General features: G+C 32.9%; 1 pseudogene; it reads right to left on the bottom strand.

Moving 5' to 3' along the window:
* Positions 1–2070: 2070 nt before the first annotated feature.
* Positions 2071–19110, bottom strand: part of LOC122218524 — a 33250-nt pseudogene continuing 16210 nt past the window's right edge.

The raw sequence follows: 19110 nt of genomic DNA, 5'->3' as shown, positions 1-19110 counted from the left end.
CACCATGGTTGACAAATATTAGAAGTAGCAAGATGATGATATGCATGTTTCTCAAAGTTCATGGGCACCTGGAAGTCCACAGAAGTCGCCCTGAGTCTAGGAATTTTTGAATATTTATTTTTAAGTTTCTAAAATTTTAATGAGAAGCATATGGGCTTCTTACACATATCTATCTCTATCTCTAATCTCTATCTCTATCTAGATATCTATATCTATGTCATGTATATCTAATCTATATCTATATCTATATCTATATCTATATCTATATCTATATCTGTATCTATATCTAAACTTATCTATATATATCTGAATATCTGGCTGACTACCATCAGTTTTTCCTTCCTTTGTGTGTCTCTGTGTGTATTCTTTTTGTTTTTAATAACCAAAGAGTAGCACTTAAATTATCATGAGATAATGTGAAAAAGTTATTAACTTTATACTGCACCAAGGGATTCCTGCTAGGTGAAGGCTGAATATTGTTTTGACACTTTGGAAACATTAAGGTTGTTTTTTTTTTTTTTTTTTTCATAGTATAAATAGAGAAGACTGAGCAATAATTGACCCAGCCCCTAACACACAGAAATGTGAGCGTGACCAGGTTACATGAACCTGTGCTACAAAGGTCACTACCATCACTGTATTTTTAGTAGTGGCCCATTTCAGCAAAACAGCACATCAATAAAAATAGTTTATAAATTTATTGGTTTTGCAGTATTTCTCCCTTTTAATTTGAAAATTGGTTTTGTTCGTGCATAAATGGTATAAGCATTAAAAGTTTATCTCTAAATATGTATACATATTTAAATAATATTACAATAAAGTCTTCCTACTTGATCATCCAGGAAATGCATTTTGCTTTAAAAGTTAGCAAATAATAAGCGGATGTAGAAAAAATATTTTACATATCAAAAAAGGGATGAATTATAATATTTAATGTAATATCAACATTTGCTATGACATGTACTTATATACTTAATGATAGGTAATATATTAGGTTTACATAAAATATAGAAATGACAATGTTTAAAAACGTATTGTAGGCTTAATTTTCTACCTATTAAAATATAAACTATTCTGTAGCTACCTTTCTAAAAAAAATGTCAATTTAACCACTTTGGTGTATCTGGCATTCCTCTAAAGTTATTGGCAAGTTTACAGAATATGACATGTGAAATATATGGCTTAATATAAAAAAATGGGAACATATCTGAAATAGTCACCTTTGATTTAACTGTATGTTAAATGCATCAAATATAGTGTTGAAATTGAAGTCTTTATAAATCCTGCATAACAGTGTTCATCTTGTAGTTTAATTTCTTTATATATTACATTTAATTTCAGTAGCCTATTAAAAACTCAGAGGTAGAAGAGATGAAAAAGTATTGAGATTCAACTAAAATTTTTCCTGACTTTAGGCAAGTAGAGTTTATTTTAATGAAATTAATTCAATGAAAATAGAGTAGATATTACTGTTTTACAGGAATAGTTACAGAATTAATATGGTTTCTCAAGCCTGCTAAATGACTTACAGATGGAATAGGCCACTAAAAAATCACACTGCTGCTCTGCTCAACATTACTGTAGAGTTAAAAGTGAAAGGAAGCCATACAGTTTAAATCAATGTATATATTCTTGTGCTTTTCTATATTTCAGAATAAGCGCTTTTAACTAAGCATATGGGAGAATTAAGAGTACAGACAATTTAAAACAAATCTAAGGAATTATAGAAAGTAATAAAGAGGTTGAAAAAATATGTCCAATGTAAACAGTTTTATTTATTTGTTTTTATATTTCAGATTTTTTTTTTTATTTCTTCATAGTTACTTACTAGGAGTGACTGAAATCAAAAAAATATAATTGAGTCCCATCATCATGGAAATGGCTTTAAGAGAAAACTGGTCAGATGAATATTATTGCTTTCCATTTTCAACCAGTAAACAGTGGCCATTGATAAATGGACTGCCACCAGTATGTCAAGAATGCTCAAGAAATGTTAGATAATTCAACACGCATGTTCACGGGGTAAAAAAAAAAAAAAAAAAAAAAAAAAAAAAAAACCTGGAAAATATCTTAGGTGAACGTCATGATTTCATCATACAGGACAAGTACGAAACCACCACCCATTCCTCTGAAAGCACTGGACTGTGCACCCTTGGAAAAAGCTTTCACTCCTTCGTCATGAACAATCTTCCTCCAACAGTCAAGCATGCCTTTGTACATGATGCCAGTTCCTTTGTGCCCTGACTGCATCATCATGTGGCCGTGAACAGTGTCGAATGGATAGAAAGTCAACCCAGAAACCACTGTAACAGATTGTGCAATCATCCAGCTGATGAAGACATGAGTACTCTTGGGATCTAGAAGCAGTGTCATAGATACCAAAGTAGGCAGCTGAGTAGATGATAATACCCCTACACAAGCACATTAAAGCCTTGGTACAGTCCCTCAATCTCATCAGATTTGTAGATCCTAACCAGGCAGTCATCAAGACCTCTGAATTCCCTTTCAGCTCCAAGTTTGCTCACATCGGGTATGGGCAAAATCAAGAGGATACACAAAACACCAGGAAGCAGTCCCAGGGGCAGCACCTGATGCCAGATTCCCTGCAAAGTAGCACCAAAACTGGGTTTTCTTGTCCACACCACCCAGGAAGATCTGCTTATGTTTACCTTTGAGGGCAAAATTGAGAGGCTGGGTGGAGAAGTAGCTGATGACATTAGCCAGGTTACCATGCCAGAAGGACACCAGCTGCTCCCTGGGGATGTGAACCACACAGTCTACAATACACTTGTATTGCTTATCTGTGACAATTTGCTTGCTTGCATACTGCACCTGCAACAGCAGCTTGACTCGCTCGGTGGGCTTTACTGCAGCCCCTCTACCCACCAAGAGCTACTTAGTGAAGGACAGAGTGCAGCGCCATCTGTCAGGTTGAAAGGAAAGAAGAGATGGGTGATGGCTGGGACTCCAGTAGCAACCTGCTGGGGCTCTGAGGCTCTGGGCTCCAATGTAAATAATTTTAACTCGTGTAAAGTTACATTGAGATTTTTTTCCTCAATATGTAAGAAAGCAAGAATAAGTTAAATCTTTCAATCCGAGGGAGAGCAAAGAACCTCAGATTTAGTTAACAATGGATATGTACCACCCATTGTCCATATATTAAAACAGTCAAATAGAGTTCCTGTTGGATTAAATGATCTCAAACACATAAAGCCCTGGAACACCCATGCACAGCACTTGGTTCTCAGTAAGTTTTAGTCTTTCTTCTTGCCATTTTCTCCTTTTCCAGCCTAATATTATGACCATTTGAGATAAAACAATTTTTTTCCCATTGCACATGACAAATGATTCTGTTTAGTATCATCATAAAAAACAATATGGACACTTTATGCACAACTATATTTTCCACATGCATGGATTCTGAAACTTATGAACACTGGACTACCTGAAAGTCTGTACAAAAATATTAGGTAAGATGGGGAGAAGAAAATCGTATCCAGTAGTTTATCCTAAGAGAGAGAATAAAGTCATCATCATGAAGCTATTATATGGTCACATCTCCCCTGATCATGATTTTCAAAGAACTGGGAGTGGTTTATCAAAATGGAGAATTCCTGTGTGAATGCAAAGTTATACAGATCTGATGGTATCCACGCAAATGGTGGAAAAGCAGTAAAAATATTAATGGCTGTGAAAAAATAGGGTTTCAATAAAAGACATTTTAATATGAAAGTTTACAAACTTTAATATGAAAGTTTACTAACAAAGAAGTTAGTAAACTAGGAGACACTGGGAGTCTATGAAAGAAGTCCCTGATTATATGTTAGTACTTTGTGGTGGACGATAAGGATGAAAATGTTAAGTAAGAGACTTTATATCAGAAATTGAGTCTTCGTGATCTGACCTGGTTTCTTTACATTTTCTGACCTCCTTTCCTTACTCCAAAAGCATTCTCTGTCCTAACCTATTTAACTCATAAACCACCTATTATGTAAGTTTCAGATTTCATGGGAAGGACACTATATTTCAGAGTAGGACACATTTTACAGAGTAAACACATAGCAACGAAGACATATATTTAGATGTGAGAACAGAATGTCACCAGTGCTCAGGTTATGGAACTGGCTGGTTTGGAAGAAAAAACATTGTAACTAGTGCTAAGAAACATTTAAACAATGAAACAATGAAAGTAGCACAAGAAGGTCAGAGCTACTTACAGGTAGCCACTTGTTACTTGTTACTAGTTACATATATATATATATATATATATATATATATATATATATATATATATAGTGTCTCCCTCTCTCTCTGCCCCTCCCCAGCTCATGCTCTGCCTTTCTCTCTCTCTCAAAAATAAATAAACATTTAAACAAAATTAATAAGAAAAGGTGTTCCGGTTTTGTTAGATCTATTTTATAATTAGCCCCAAGTCCTTTCTTTCATGTGGAATATCTTAAATGTGTATGTGTGTGTGTGTGTGTGTGTGTGTGTGTGCATGTGTGTGTGTGTGCGTGTGTGTGTAAATACAACATAGGCAATGGCATATGAATGTGCACATGGATATGCACGTATGATAGAACATGGACACAAGGCAGCTGTTTGCAATGCTTTGTCTGCCATTGGGTCAGTGTTCAATGCAATGTGCTGCTTGTATAGGCACTGTTAATAAAAATATGATTTGCCTTCACATATTCTAAATTACATAATAAGGTCAAATGCCAATTTGGAAATAGGTCATCAATCCAGCCATTCCTTGAATCCAATAGTTTTAGAATGCTGTATATCCTTTGTTCTAAATTGAAATTAGAAAGAAATATAATGAAATGGACATAAAAGGCAAAAGGTCATGTAGCACCCTCTGAGATGCGCACTGGGCTTTCTGTGGGATAGGAGAAACACAGTCTTTAGTGATGCTACAAATGTCTTTTTATTTATTTATTTTTTAATTTTTTTTAATGTTTATTTATTTTTGACAGAGAGAGAGAAACAGGGCATGAGTGGGGGAAGAGCAGAGAGAGAGGGAGACACAGAATCTGAAACAGGCTCCAGGCTCTGAGCTGTCAGCACAGAGCCCGACACGGGGCTCGGACTCATGAACCGTGAGATCATGACCTGAGCCGAAGTCGGACGCTTAACTGACTGAGCCACCCAGGTGCCCCTACAAATGTCTTTTTAAAAGGTGGCTGACACTGTCAGGTGTTGTAGTTGAGAAATTCATGTAATGTCATGTGCTGTTGAATGCAAGGACAAAGTACTGACTTTGCTGCCCAAAGTGGGACTGTTATATGAATAGGATACTTCTATTTCTAGGTCTGTCTCTCAGGAAATTTTTGAAAGAATGCTAGCATATCAAAAAATATACCTCATTTTTTAAGAAGATATTTTTAGTAGTTCTTGATATGCTAAATTAAATTAATTCGAAGGAAATACTTTGCATTATAGTTCCTGTTAGCATTCAGAAAATGTAAGCAGAGTTGGGGAATAAAAAGCTATTGTGGAAGTCTGCTATGTAACTTAAGATGTTAATATGCGAAGTCCTTGTACATTTTATTGAACCTTCTTAGGAAAATGAGTTGTAAGAATTCGTCACTGATTGAGCAGAAAGATGATGTTGCTCAAAATTTTAATAAACAAAATTAAATACATTTCTGAGAAGAAATCACTGGTACTTTTAATTATATGAATGAGGCCTATCACTATATGGTTTTATGAACTACATTCCTAAAAGATACAGACTTTGTAAAATGTGAAATAAATTCGTGTACTTTTTCTCTACCAAATTATAAGGGCACTTCTAGAGCTCCAAAAAAACTGTTTGTATACTTTTCTACAATGTCTCTGGCTGCTACCCCGCAACGCAAATTGTTTTATTTTTCTCATTTCGCAGTGTCTTGTTTATGAGGAGTTATCAATGTCTAAAATATCTGCAAAACTTTAAAAAATGCAACAAATTGAGGGTATCATCTAACAGCAGAGGCAAATGGTCAATGTAGACAAACAAGGAAAAGCAGCAAGGTTAGGGAAAGATTACTGTATATTTCACAGTGTCAAACATTCAGTCAGTTCAACAAATAATACAACAAATGTGAAATCTACAATGTCAACTAGAGACGGAGGCTGGGGATATTACAGACTGACATTCCTGTAATTAAGGAATGAAAAAAATAGCAACATTTCAGGACATAACAAAGTACACCATCTGGGCCTGCCAACTATAAATATTAAATATGGAAAAAGAAAGGACAAACAAAGCTAATATAAGCATCAAGTCATTTTGCAAATTCATAAAGAATCAAAGAAAATCAAAGAATCATTATAGCCTCTAAATGCTTCTAAGGGTAATTTGTTGATAAAAGGAGTTGGCATCACTTCATAATTTACAAAGGAAGATAGAAGACAGATGTCAGGAGCAGATGTACACTTCCCAGAAAGGGGAAGAAGGAACGCTGAAGCAAATCAGGATCATTTGCAAAATAGAAATCAAATAAAATGGAAAAAAAAATAAGGACTGAAAAAGCACTTCTACAGAGTTGGCTTAGTCTTCCTATCAAACTGATGCAAATCTCCAGGTCATAGCTCTCAAATTTGGAAGTACATTGGTTGAATAGACAAGTTATTGCTTTCCTACTCAGTGCATAGCATTACGCCAGGTCAGAAAGTCACTTGGAGGCAAAGAGGACAACTAGCTGCAGAGACCTCAAGGGAGGACCATTTACAAAGTGTACAAGTGTTCACACAAGTCAGAGTGTGTTGATAGATTCTTCACAAGATGGTGGAACAAGTGTGGTTCTTGTATCTATCAATCAGCCATTAACTCAACTATCCATTCTCTATCCATCCATCTACAAATAATTGAGACCCTATTCTAATTATAGCCTGAGACACAATATATTGAGAGTATTTTAGAGGTCAAACAGATATAATAAAAAGATAATTAATTTCAAATAAGAGCTCTTTATCAGATTTGAAACATTGGAATCAGTCATTCTTTATTTAAATGCATAAATGCAAACTCTACTTATCTAATTACCTCCTGAGTATTTAAAAGAGTAAAATGAGAGCAACTGTACTTTCTATTTCCTTAGATCATATATTTTATATATATGTGTATAACACACATATACACTTCTGTGTATATGTTAACAGAAGTGTATATGTTAACATGCATATATATGAAGCAAAAATATAAGTCTATATGTGTAATATATATTGTATATGTGTGCATATATGTGTGAGATAGAGGTGAAATATATTTATTCTTAGATTCAGCAATAGAATTGTCCATACACACATCATCATATATAGATGATTTTCAGCTGACAAAGTATTTGAGACTCGGCAAAGCTGATCACAACTTTAATATATAAAGTAATATATATATATATATATATATATATATATATATATATATATAGTCATAGAATTATTTTACTTTTACACCTCTTATCTTTCATCACTCAAAGCAAGTAAACAATGTGACTGAGAAAGATTTTAGCAACTGGTAATATTGATCACACATGCCCTCTCTTTTTCTTCGTAATGACCCTAGTGATCTTCATCTTTCAGGACCAGCTGTTCAAGTCCAATCTATTCCACTTAGTCCTTCTTAGAAAGACAGGTTCAAACACATCCTCTTAGCCCTTGAACTTGCAAAACAGTTAATGTCAATTTACCCCTTTGTAAACTAACATTATGAAAAAGAAAGGGGCTTGGAGGAAAATATTGCATAAAAAGAAACACACAGTTGATTCTATTTAGTAAATGTGTTTTTAGTTTACTGCCAGAGGTTTACAGGCAGGGGTTTATTTGAAGCATATATCAAACCATACTTAATAAAAGCCCAAACAACCGTGTAAAATTCATCTATATAATCTATAGATATAAACACTTCCAAATCTCTGGCTTTATTGAGCTATTACTATTTGAGGTATATTGAATGAGGTAGTGGAACTGCCAGGTTTATAACAACATGAGCTCAGCTATGGGAAGTCACGAGTTATACTTTCATGGGCTGTCAGTACAATCACTAAATGGGAAACAGCATATACATACCATTGGTCTCGAAAGAACCAACTGAAAGAAAGGCTTAGCACAAATCCACATTAATATGCGCAATCTGTGATGTGTGTGTGCACCTAAACATGTATCGTGTTTTTCCAGGGGCAGTATTGGTTTATACTTACTGTCTTGGTATAACTATTAATAGTGCTTCCTTTCATATACATATAGGCATGCAATGGACAAACTGAATAGCTCGCACATTGTATCTCTTTCTTCTCTGAGACTACTTCTTTTCAAGCATATCAGCATGTTTATATATAAATATATATATTTACACTCGTGTAGGCACACACACAAGCATAGATTTACAGAAATATATGTACTTACACTCACTAGTAGACAGTTCTTTATATCATAATAGTTCATGGGTATAGTTTTTGGCACATAGATTTTTCCTTCTAATTCTATATGCGACATTAGTCACTATGTTAGGATATTTTTTGTCTTCAACTGAGAATTCTGATTTAAAAAGGAAGATAGTGACATGCACGGGATCGAGATGTCTGGAAGTAATAAATCTATTTTTGTTCGGTGAAGCTGTGGGACTGATTAATAGTAAGAGCTATAAGGTGCAACTCTGCAAATGAAAATGCTTCTGAGACGGGGCACCTGGGTGGCTCAGTTGGTTCAGCTTCCAACTGCAGCTCAGGTCATGGTCTCACAGTTCGTGAGTTCTAGCCGCGCATCAGGCTGTGTTCTGACAGCTCTCAGCTCGGAGCCTGTAGCCCGCTTCAGATTCTGTCTCCGTCTCTCAGCATCCCCCCTTCACTTGCTCTCTCTCTTTCTCTCTCACTCTCTCTCTCTCTCTCTCTCTGTCTCTAATATAAATAAAACATTAAAAAAAAAAGAAAAGAAAATGCTTCTGAAGCCACTAGATGAAGCTGGAAGTCTACCTACCTAAAGGAAGTAAAGGTAAGTTGTTTACAAATGTATTCTGTGTACCTGACATAGGATTTAACTTTTGCAAGACCTTTCAAGAGATGCATTTAGCAAATGGTGTTGGAGAATCCACTCTATCACTTCTAAGTTAAAGTCTTTTTTTTTTAGACACTTAAAATGTGTTTAGTGTCGCTGGATGCCACGTCAGTAAACTAGAAGAATAAAAGGCAATAACAATTTGTGAAACATGTTAGGGACCATTTCCTTCCCATTTTGAATAAAAGGAGGTAATCTGAAAAAAAATGTAAAGGTCTAGGAAACAAGCTACTGTGGATATAGTAGCAACAATAAGTTTCTTACTGATTGTCCAAAAATATTTGGCCTGGATAAATAGCTCACATACTTTCTTTTTTAGTTCTCCTATGACTATTAAACAAAATAAAACAAAACAAAACAAAACAAAACAAGACCTACCTCCACTACCCCACCCACATAAATCAATTCAATGCTCCTATTGTTTCCCGGTGCTGCTACCAATCTTATCAATATTCCTCCAAATACCCTCATCTGCATATCTACTACCAGTTCTGTCTCAAGAAAAAAAAAAAAAGTCTAGAAAATATAAAGTAACTACTCCTGTTCCCTGACAAACAAAGTTGTGAGGAAAAGCAACAAATCACCCAATTCATTGCCCATAATGTTGAGAGGGGGAGTGGGGGAGGATAATGGTGATAAGGGTTGGGCAACAGAATTCAACAGGTATATAATGGATTTAAAATGTGTTTGCTAGCAGAAGCAGTGATCTAATTTCATAAACAGTTGGATTAGAGGACTGTCAACTAAGGAAATTGCAAGGGGCACATCGATCCAGAAAAGCAACATTGGAGGGACAAGAATTGGTGGTTAAGAGACTTCCTAAGGAGACATAAGGATTCTGTGTGTGTGTGTGTGTGTGTGTGTGTGTGTGCATTGTTTCTTTCTTTTTCTTGAATGATATAATTAATTTGGAGATCTCCTTACCATCCTTCCCTTACAGTATACTTTCTCTCTCGAATATGATGTGAAGAGTGCCCCAGGAGGTAAGCAGTACATATCCATATTTGAAGTTGAAACTCTTGCATCTTGCTTAGCTATGATCCCATGGCAAGATATGTTCTGAAGCCATAACAATCTGCGAACACGCTCTTAAGTTGGCCTCTCCCTAAACTGTAAAACCTAATTATAGTCACTGCTTCAATAATGTAGTTCCAAAGAAACAACTTATGAATGACAGAATGATTGCTCATATACATAATTCTTTAATGTGATGTAGTTGACATAAACACAGTGTAACCACAGGAATGACAAAATAATTGACAAGTTATTTTCAAAATGAGAATTATTATGTTGAGTTGGATGTCCATTAAAAGTTGATTCTAAATTCAAGCCTTGGTATTGAAAATTACTTCAAGGATTTAAAAAGTCATTTCATTTCTGTATGTATTTGCAAATATAAGTATTTTATATAACTTTCTATATGTTAATGAAAATTTCTGTATTTTATATTTTCTAAACGACCAATGGATTTTGCTGTTTGCCTCACTGAAAGATGAAAGAATTAAAGTTAAGAGTAAATATATATATATACATTTCTTAAAGCAAGTACGTCTCCAATAGTAAGCTTTCATATATACTAGGTTATTAAAAGAATTTTATATTTCTAAACCTAGTTTTTGTTCACTTCTTTATAGTACTTAATCATGATATCAATTAATTAAAACATCAATAAAATATTTTTGGTGGTCTTAAAATAGTATGCATAACAATACAATGATACAATCTCAGTTTATGCTCTGTTTCTTCCAAAAAATTAAAATTTCATATACCCCGTCCTCCCCATTAAGCAAACCAGTGTTTTTCATTTTATCAAATGCAGGTCAGAATACATTTTTTAATTCCCTAAAACTGAACATCTTTTCAAAGGATATGCTCAATGTTATAGATATATCTCTACAAATTAATACATATCTGTCATTATATATATGAATGTTAAGAGCTTCATCATCACTGCATATAATCAAGAGACTATACCAGATTTCTGAAGACAGTCTCAAAGGAGAGTTCCCAAACATCTTGAACATTATTGTATCATTAAAATTATCATTTCATCTCAGAGTGATGACTTTGAAAGAGTCTACATCACATATTTGGATGTGTGTGATTCACTCCCTGGGAGTTGGGCTAAACAGACACTATTTGAGTGACTCATTGAGGAACGGGGTACTGAAGAGTAAAGTTTCAGATTGAGAGCTGTGACAAAGGCTATGAAGAATGCCAGCAACCAAGATCTTGAGCCAAGAAAATAGTTGTACCAGAAACCTAAATTTCAAAATGACTATGACAAAGGTTAGTAAACAACAAAGTCTTAGAGAACAAGTCTGGTGATTGATGTTAAAATCATAAAATAAACAATTTGAAGAGAGGTAGTGATAGAGTCCTGGTTCAAGCTGCTTAGGAATTACTTGTGTCTATCTGTAAATTGAACAGAAAACTCATTGAGGTCTGTCTCCTTCTTGTAAACCACAACCACCCCTCTTCCAGGCTCATCCTTCTCCTTTTCTATTGTTTTTTTTCTCTCCTCAGGGCTTATCAGCTTTATATACTCCATAACTTATATATTTATATTTTTAGGGGAGGCAACTACAAGAAATGTTCAGTCAAAAAGGTAGAAAACAAGAGGGTCTTGTTAAAGGAGAAGACTGTGCTACATAACATAGAAAATAAACTCAGAGATCCAGAATTATCTGTGAGAATAAAAGGAAGAGGAGGAAAGAGAGCAGAAGTTTTGTGAGGGTGGTGGCTTCCACACTGCATGATACACCCAATGGTTTATCCCTCACACAAGCTCCACAATAAAAACAGTAGTGATTTTACTAGAATTTAACACATCCACTCATGATTGGTATAAATGACTTTCTTCTGTAACTCCTGAAGAGCTGGTTTCACATTGCTGGACAGAGGTAACACTCAAGGACTGAAGAATACAGAGATATAACCCTGAGACTAGAAATCATGTAAAAATACACACAGATTCAGGAAGTGGCTTCTGAAAGTTTTGGATATCAAAGACACTTTTCCCTTTAAAGTTTTCAGCAAAATATCCATTATTTTTTAAGAAAGATTTTTCTGTTTATTTATTTATTTTGAGAGACACAGAGAGAGACAGAGCGAGTGTGAGTGGGCAAAGGGTAGATAGCAAGAGAGAGAGACACAGACAGAGACAGAGACAGAGAATCCCAAGCAGGCTCTGTGTCATCAGTGCAGAGCCTGACGTGGGGCTTGAGCTCAAGAACTGTGAGGTCATGATCTAAGCTAAAATCAAGAGTGGGATGTGCTCCTCCAATATTTAAAAATTTCATTGAATTTAGGAGCATGGAATAGGTCTTTAATTCCTGATTTGGTAAAATACTGCCTCTTCAAGATTCTCTATAAAAGGGAAGAAAATATAAACTATTGTAAGAATGTGATGCTTTTGAAACCTTTAAATTGGCTTTCTCAAACATAATCACCAGTTGTCTACTCAAATGAAGTATTTGGGAATGAATTTACTTGTTTCATTTGTTTGTTTGTTTGTTTGTTTGTTATTAAATAAGCTTACTGAAATTAAATGGTGTAGGTAAGCAACCACAGTTGAATAGGTACAATTTGAAATGAGGGATTATTTTGATAGTTCTATTTTTGTGTGTTCTTTTCCTAATGTATAGTTACTGTAATTATCTACAAAGGAGTAAAAACAATTTCAAACTAACAATATTGAAATCTTTTCAATTTAAATTGTGAACTGTTCCTATAATAGAGTTCAGTACAAAGATTTTAATGTCAAATATGAAGATTAAACTACCATCCAATCTGAGAACACTTTTGCTATTTTCTATATACATTTTTTGAAAAAGTAATTGAGAGTTCAATCCCCAAATGTTCTCTTGCTTTTTTCAAAATCACTGTAGCTGTTCTTGATGATTTATTCATACTCACAAATTTCAGGATATTCTGTCAATTTCTGTATGAAATTATTTGGATTACTAGAGGATACTGATGGCTTGAAAATGTGCTGGTCTCCATGTATTTTAGATCTACTTTTATTTCTTTCAAGAAAATGTCATACTTTTCCCAGAAAAGTTTTACACACACTTCATTTGTTATTTCTAGTGATCTTTTGGTTTCTGGGCTTGGTTTCAAATGTTTTTGTTTTTTTTTTTTAATTCTTTATTTTGTTATCACCTATTTCAGACAAAATTTTAAAGCTTTTTTAATATAATTTATTGGCAAACTATTTTTAAAGTTTTTAAAAATTTTATTTTTGTATATTTTCAATTTCTTACCCCTTTCTTCCTTGAATTTTATTGATAAGCTCTGTTATCTACTTTTTGAAAGGTATGCACTCCTTTAATAATCATTTAGCAGCAACCTCTTAATTTTTAACTTGTGAACTTGATTTTACCAAGTCCTAATGTAATCAATATCTCTTATCTCCCTATGAAAAAATAAAGGAATTTTAGAATGCTTCGACAATTTCCTCCCTTCCAGCTATGCTATCTGGAATTTGAAGCCCTTTATGTTTTCAACTTTAAATAAAACCTTCTATTTTTATTCAGTCAATGATTAATTATATTCACCAAAGATTTACCAATTTTTTTATACATGCTACATGCATTTCAATTTTTCCTGCTGGATTTATGTACTTTAGCAATTTATCTGGTGGACCCATGAGTGATACTCACTTTTTATTGTGAAATATCTGTATATAACTCTTCATTCCTGAAAGATAACTGATCTGGGTATAGAATTCTAGTTTAATGAATATTTTCTTTAAGTTTTTGATGAGAATTCTTTGGCCAACCTTATTAACACATTTATACATAATCCATGTATTATCTCTAGTCACTGCTAATATCTCTTTGAAAATATGAATTTTATTTTTTAATATCTTACTTTAGACTCAGCATGCATGTCTGTATAAAGACTCATGTCTTTCTTCAAGTCTAGACAATTATAAAACTTTATAACTTCTAGGAATGCCTTTTCTCTATGCTACCCTTCGGGCACTCAGTAAATGAATTCCTTATGGGCTCTCAACTTTATGCAAGAAGTTCAGTGGGGACTGTGCCTTGAATGTATAAAACTTCTCCTGCCCTCATCACTATGAGATTTCAGCTTTCAATTCAGATGTCAAAGCTCTAATGTCCTGTTGTCACTTCATTTTTTTTCTGATAGTACTCTATTTTAAAAATTAAAAATATTTTAGTCTCCACTGTACTTCTACATAATTTTAGTGAGAATAAGACCAAATCCAGTCAATTCCTTTGGCCATATATTTATTCATGTATTTTTCTAAATTGTAAACAGCCAAAATACAGAAAATACTTAGCTTTCTTCCAACTGAAAATGACCAAAAAAAGTCAAAACATTAAATCTGTGTAATAAATTGCTTCTTGCCATATAGCTTCTTCTCAGCTCAGTTAAGTTTAAAGATATGTTGGCTTTTTTTCTTTTGTCTCCCCAGCAGGTTGACTGTGTCTTTTTCTTCTTTTTTTTTTTTTCTTTCTTTTTATTTTTTTTAATACCCTTTAACCCAACTGTTTAGGAAGGACAAGGCAACCTTTTAAAATTCTGCCTATGTTCTCAGGAAATGTCATTCATTTGGCAGCGATCCCAATGTGTAGCACAGCTTGATTCTCGTTCATAGTCCCCAAAACAGCCAGGCCTGATACTAGCAAGCTCTTTCAATGACAGGCATTCATTTATCTGAACTTATTCTGAACTTAGAGAATATGGTGGTGTGTGTGTGTGTGTGTGTGTGAGTGTGATGTACTTTGAGAGGCACATTTAATGCCTCTCTGCAACCAGTCAGTGTTTCTTCTCTAAAACTTGTTTTATGTAATAAAATGGTTTTAAGGGGATTTCTTTTCTTTATATTTTGGTGGAAGCCCTGAAGTGTCTGAATGAAAAAAAAAAAAAAAAGTTTTAAAACATTTTAGGTAGTGTCCTTGTTTTAAAGTTGGTGTTTAATCAGAAAGTAGACCTTAAAGTTAACTCCTATTTAACTTCAATTTAGAAAAAAGGGACAAAAGTAAAAATGACATGGTGTAAATTTTAATGACAAGATTTTATATAGAAACACTATGGGACCTCTTAAAATTTTACATTAGGAGCTTTTCAAATCAAACCAAAATTCCACAATTGTAGATTCTAAAAACATGTCTTGCTCTATGTTAATCAGTATATTATAAACTTAATCTGTGCATACGCTTTCACTTATTACCAAATCTTATTTTATAAAGAAAAATATTACTTCAGAAGCAGAAGCTCTAGGTCAAATCCTGTATCCCACCGTTTCCTACTTGTGAAAATGTGAGCAAATGACTTAGGTTTTCTGTGCCTCTTTGTCCTCTATCTTATATAAGGGTAGAAGTAATGGGTAGAAGTCGTATTCATCTCAGAGTAATTTTGAAGAATGACTTAATCAATCCTTACTGAGTACACAGTAGTTGTTAGCTCTTAGCTGCTACTAGTGTTTCTAGGCTACTTTCACCCCCAAAGTCTATCAGTTGCAAAGAATGTTGCTTTCTTTAATTAAACTCCCTTTGTAAAGTCAGATTTTTGTTATGATATTTCTTATTTACTTTAATTTTATTATCTATTTATTATGTATATTACTGAGTATAGTTAACGTATTTCTTACTTATAAAAAACTGTTTTGTCTTATTTAACAATTGCCAAGGGCATTTTCTATTTTACAGTTCTACAGTTCTATATAATCCATATTATATCTGGGCTCAGTGATGTTACTGGGAAAATTTACTCCAATGAATGAGCTAAAAGCAATCCTTAGACAAAGTCACCTCTCTGTCGTCATTGCCCTTCTTGTAGTCAAAACAATGTTCGTTTGACAAAATTTCTATCTTATAAACCTTCTCTCATTGCAAATATAACACTTTTTCAGTAAAAATCTGAATCTCTATGTATATACCATATAAATTCTAGTCATAATGCGGGCTTCCATTGCATTTGGTGATTTTATTTATTGATTTAACTAAATCTCTTTGGCCACTGTTCAGTTATCTTGTCATAATATTTCATACAATGGTGAAAAGTTAAATCTGTAAAGTGATTTTAACATTATATTGAAAGTCATAATTATTTGTATTCTGACAACAGAAAGCTCATAATAAAATTTAATAGATTTCTTTCTAACGATACTAAAACATACACAAACACGACCTATATAAGTATATATACATATGTATATATTTTAAATATCTCATATTATTTATTGCTTTCACACTACAATAGCAACAACATCCCAAGATCATTCAATATTTTAATACCATTATTACAATGGACTTTTAGTTTTCTATTCTATTTATGTTTATAATTATCTAAATAAAAATTATCTTCTATTGTCCAAAAATTTTAGTATATAAATAGTGTTCTAAAAGAGAAACTTAAGATTACATGTAAATAAATATTTGTAGACATATAAAATTATTTTTCAGTCTTTTTCAGGATCTTGAGTAAAAGCCTGAAGGAATTTATCTTTTCTTGTTAAAGAAGACAGACATCCGATCCAATGAGCATTGCTGCAAGTGACAGTTTTGGGCACAGCTGGAAGATTTCTTTGTAATATCCTATATTCTGCTATGTTACCTTGATTAAGGGATTTTAGATTCATTGAAGATTATTTCAAAAATACAGAAACTTTCCATCAATTTCCCACCAATATGCATTAAATTAATATATTTGCATTGCTTTTTCAATGCCTAGATACTACTGATTTTATTTTCTGGATTTTTTAAGGTTTTAGATTTTCTCTAATTTAAATAGTTTTCTTTTAATTTTGTCTTTATGTAGGAACAATTTAAGTGTTTTCTAGGTTCCTTTTTTACAGTATTTAAATTATAAATTCAGTTTAATTTTACTAATTGATATGTAGTTTATTAATGTATTTTTTCTTGCAAAATTTTGTTTCTTTGTTTTGTTCTTTTATTTTTTTAATTTTTATTTAAATTCCATTATTTACCATATACAGTGTAATATTAATTTCAGGTATACAATTTATAATTCAGCACTGCCATACGTCACCCCAGTGTTGATCACAAGTGCATCCCTATCACCTATTTAACACATCCCCCCATTCACCTCTCCTCTGGCAACGATTGCTTTGTTCTCTATAATTTGAGGCTCTGTTGTTTTGTTTGCCTCTCTCTTTTTTCCCTTTATGATTGTTTGTTTCACTTTTTGGAGCTAGAGTATTATGCTGAGCAAAATAAGTCAGTCAGAGAAAGACAAACACTATATGATTTCATTCACATGTGGTAGTTGTGTGTATTTATAATTACCTTTGTGTGCATACATTTGTGTATATACATATATATTTATATATATTTGTATTTGAGTGCATATATATCTTTGCAAATATATGCATATCTTTCTAAGTAGATTATACACACACACACACATACACAAAGAATTTGAATTTCATAGTAAATACAAATGATACACATGAATGTGGGTATTGAATGTGTATATATCTCTCCACATGCTTTCCCTACAGAAATCTTTCCTTATCTAAAATGTATGACCTTTACAGCTATTGGTGATTCCTGTTTTGTAATATGTTAAAATCTACGCACTGAATATTCTATTAGCTAAATCTGTGTTCATATCCTTTATAATCTCCTTAGAGTAAATTCCTAGATATGAAATTGCTTTGTAACACATTTTTAAAACTGACTCATAATGACAAGATTCCCTTTTGGAAACCTGCCAGTTTATAAGTATAACATATGAATATGTGTATCTTAAAGATTAGAAATTTAATGTTTTAAATCTGCATCAATTAATTTGTCAATAAATACTAACTAAATTTTCACTTATATTTATTTGCATTTATTTGCTTATTAACGACATCAACAATTTTGTGTAAGTTTTTAGTTCAGTCATATTTTTTTTTCTCCAGAGTTTCCTCTTTTTTATTGTTTGTCCTATTTTATTTGTTCAACCACACTTTTCCTGTGGTGAAATGCTGTTTCCAGGTGAATTACATTCTTAGTTTAGGAGTTTATATGATTCAAATATTTTTCCAGGGAATGTTTACTTTTATATTTCTTTTATCAGATATTAGTGTTTTATTATAAGAAAATATTTTATTTTATGTGGTAAAATCTATACATATATTATGAAATTTAACTTGAAATATATTTCTCACAGTGATACTTTATAGTATCAAACATTTTACAGTATACACTATATATTTATATGTATATAATTTTAAGCTTTTAATAGTATGTATCTATGGATTAATTTAATTGTAGAAGATAGAAATATGGTTTTGTTTTCCCAAGATATGAATAAGCCATTTACTTGTCTAACTTTGAAGGAAACTAAGGGGGAAAAAAAAGACGATTTTGAGTGAAATTGTACTAAACACACAAATATTTTTAAATAATTGGGGCGCCTGGGTGGCTCAGTTGGCTTAAATGTCTGGCTTCAGTGCACGTCATGATTTTTCAGTCTGTGAGTTCGAGCCCCACATCGAACTGTCAGCTCAGAGCCTGGAGGCAGCTTCAGATTCTGTGTCTCCCTCTCTCTCTCTGCCCTTCCCCCACTCACTCTCTGTCTCTCTCCCTTTCTCAAAAATAAATAAATATTAAGTTTTTCTTAAAATAATTGACACATTGCAATATTAACATGATATTAAGGATATATTTGAAACATTTTTATTTCTTCATGTTATCTTTTTTGTTCTTAATAAATTTATACTAAATAAGTAATATATGTAATAATAAAATGATTTTTCCATGTATTTCATCATAAATATTTGGAAATTTGTACTACCTTTATTATCCTCTCTTTTATAATAAAGTACCATATACTATAAAGTGGCAGTAATGAGAATAAATACAGGCTTTCCAACCCCAAAAGTCATGCATTTAAACAGCAAGCTAAACTGTTAATGTATAAAGGAACTTTGCTTCTCTGTGTGTGTTTTTGTGTGGGTGCCCTTTATATTCATGGATATTTATTTTTTACCAAGTTTGACCAATGAGTTCTCTCATCAGATCTATAGGTTTTTCTTTTCTTTTTTTAATATTTATGTATTTATTTTGAGACAGAAAGAGACAGAGA

The sequence above is a fragment of the Panthera leo genome, chromosome B1, assembly GCF_018350215.1.
Source record: "Panthera leo isolate Ple1 chromosome B1, P.leo_Ple1_pat1.1, whole genome shotgun sequence".
NCBI classification, from domain to species: Eukaryota; Metazoa; Chordata; class Mammalia; order Carnivora; family Felidae; genus Panthera; species Panthera leo.
Note: the sequence above shows the minus strand (reverse complement) of the source record. Positions and strands in the feature narration are given on the sequence as shown.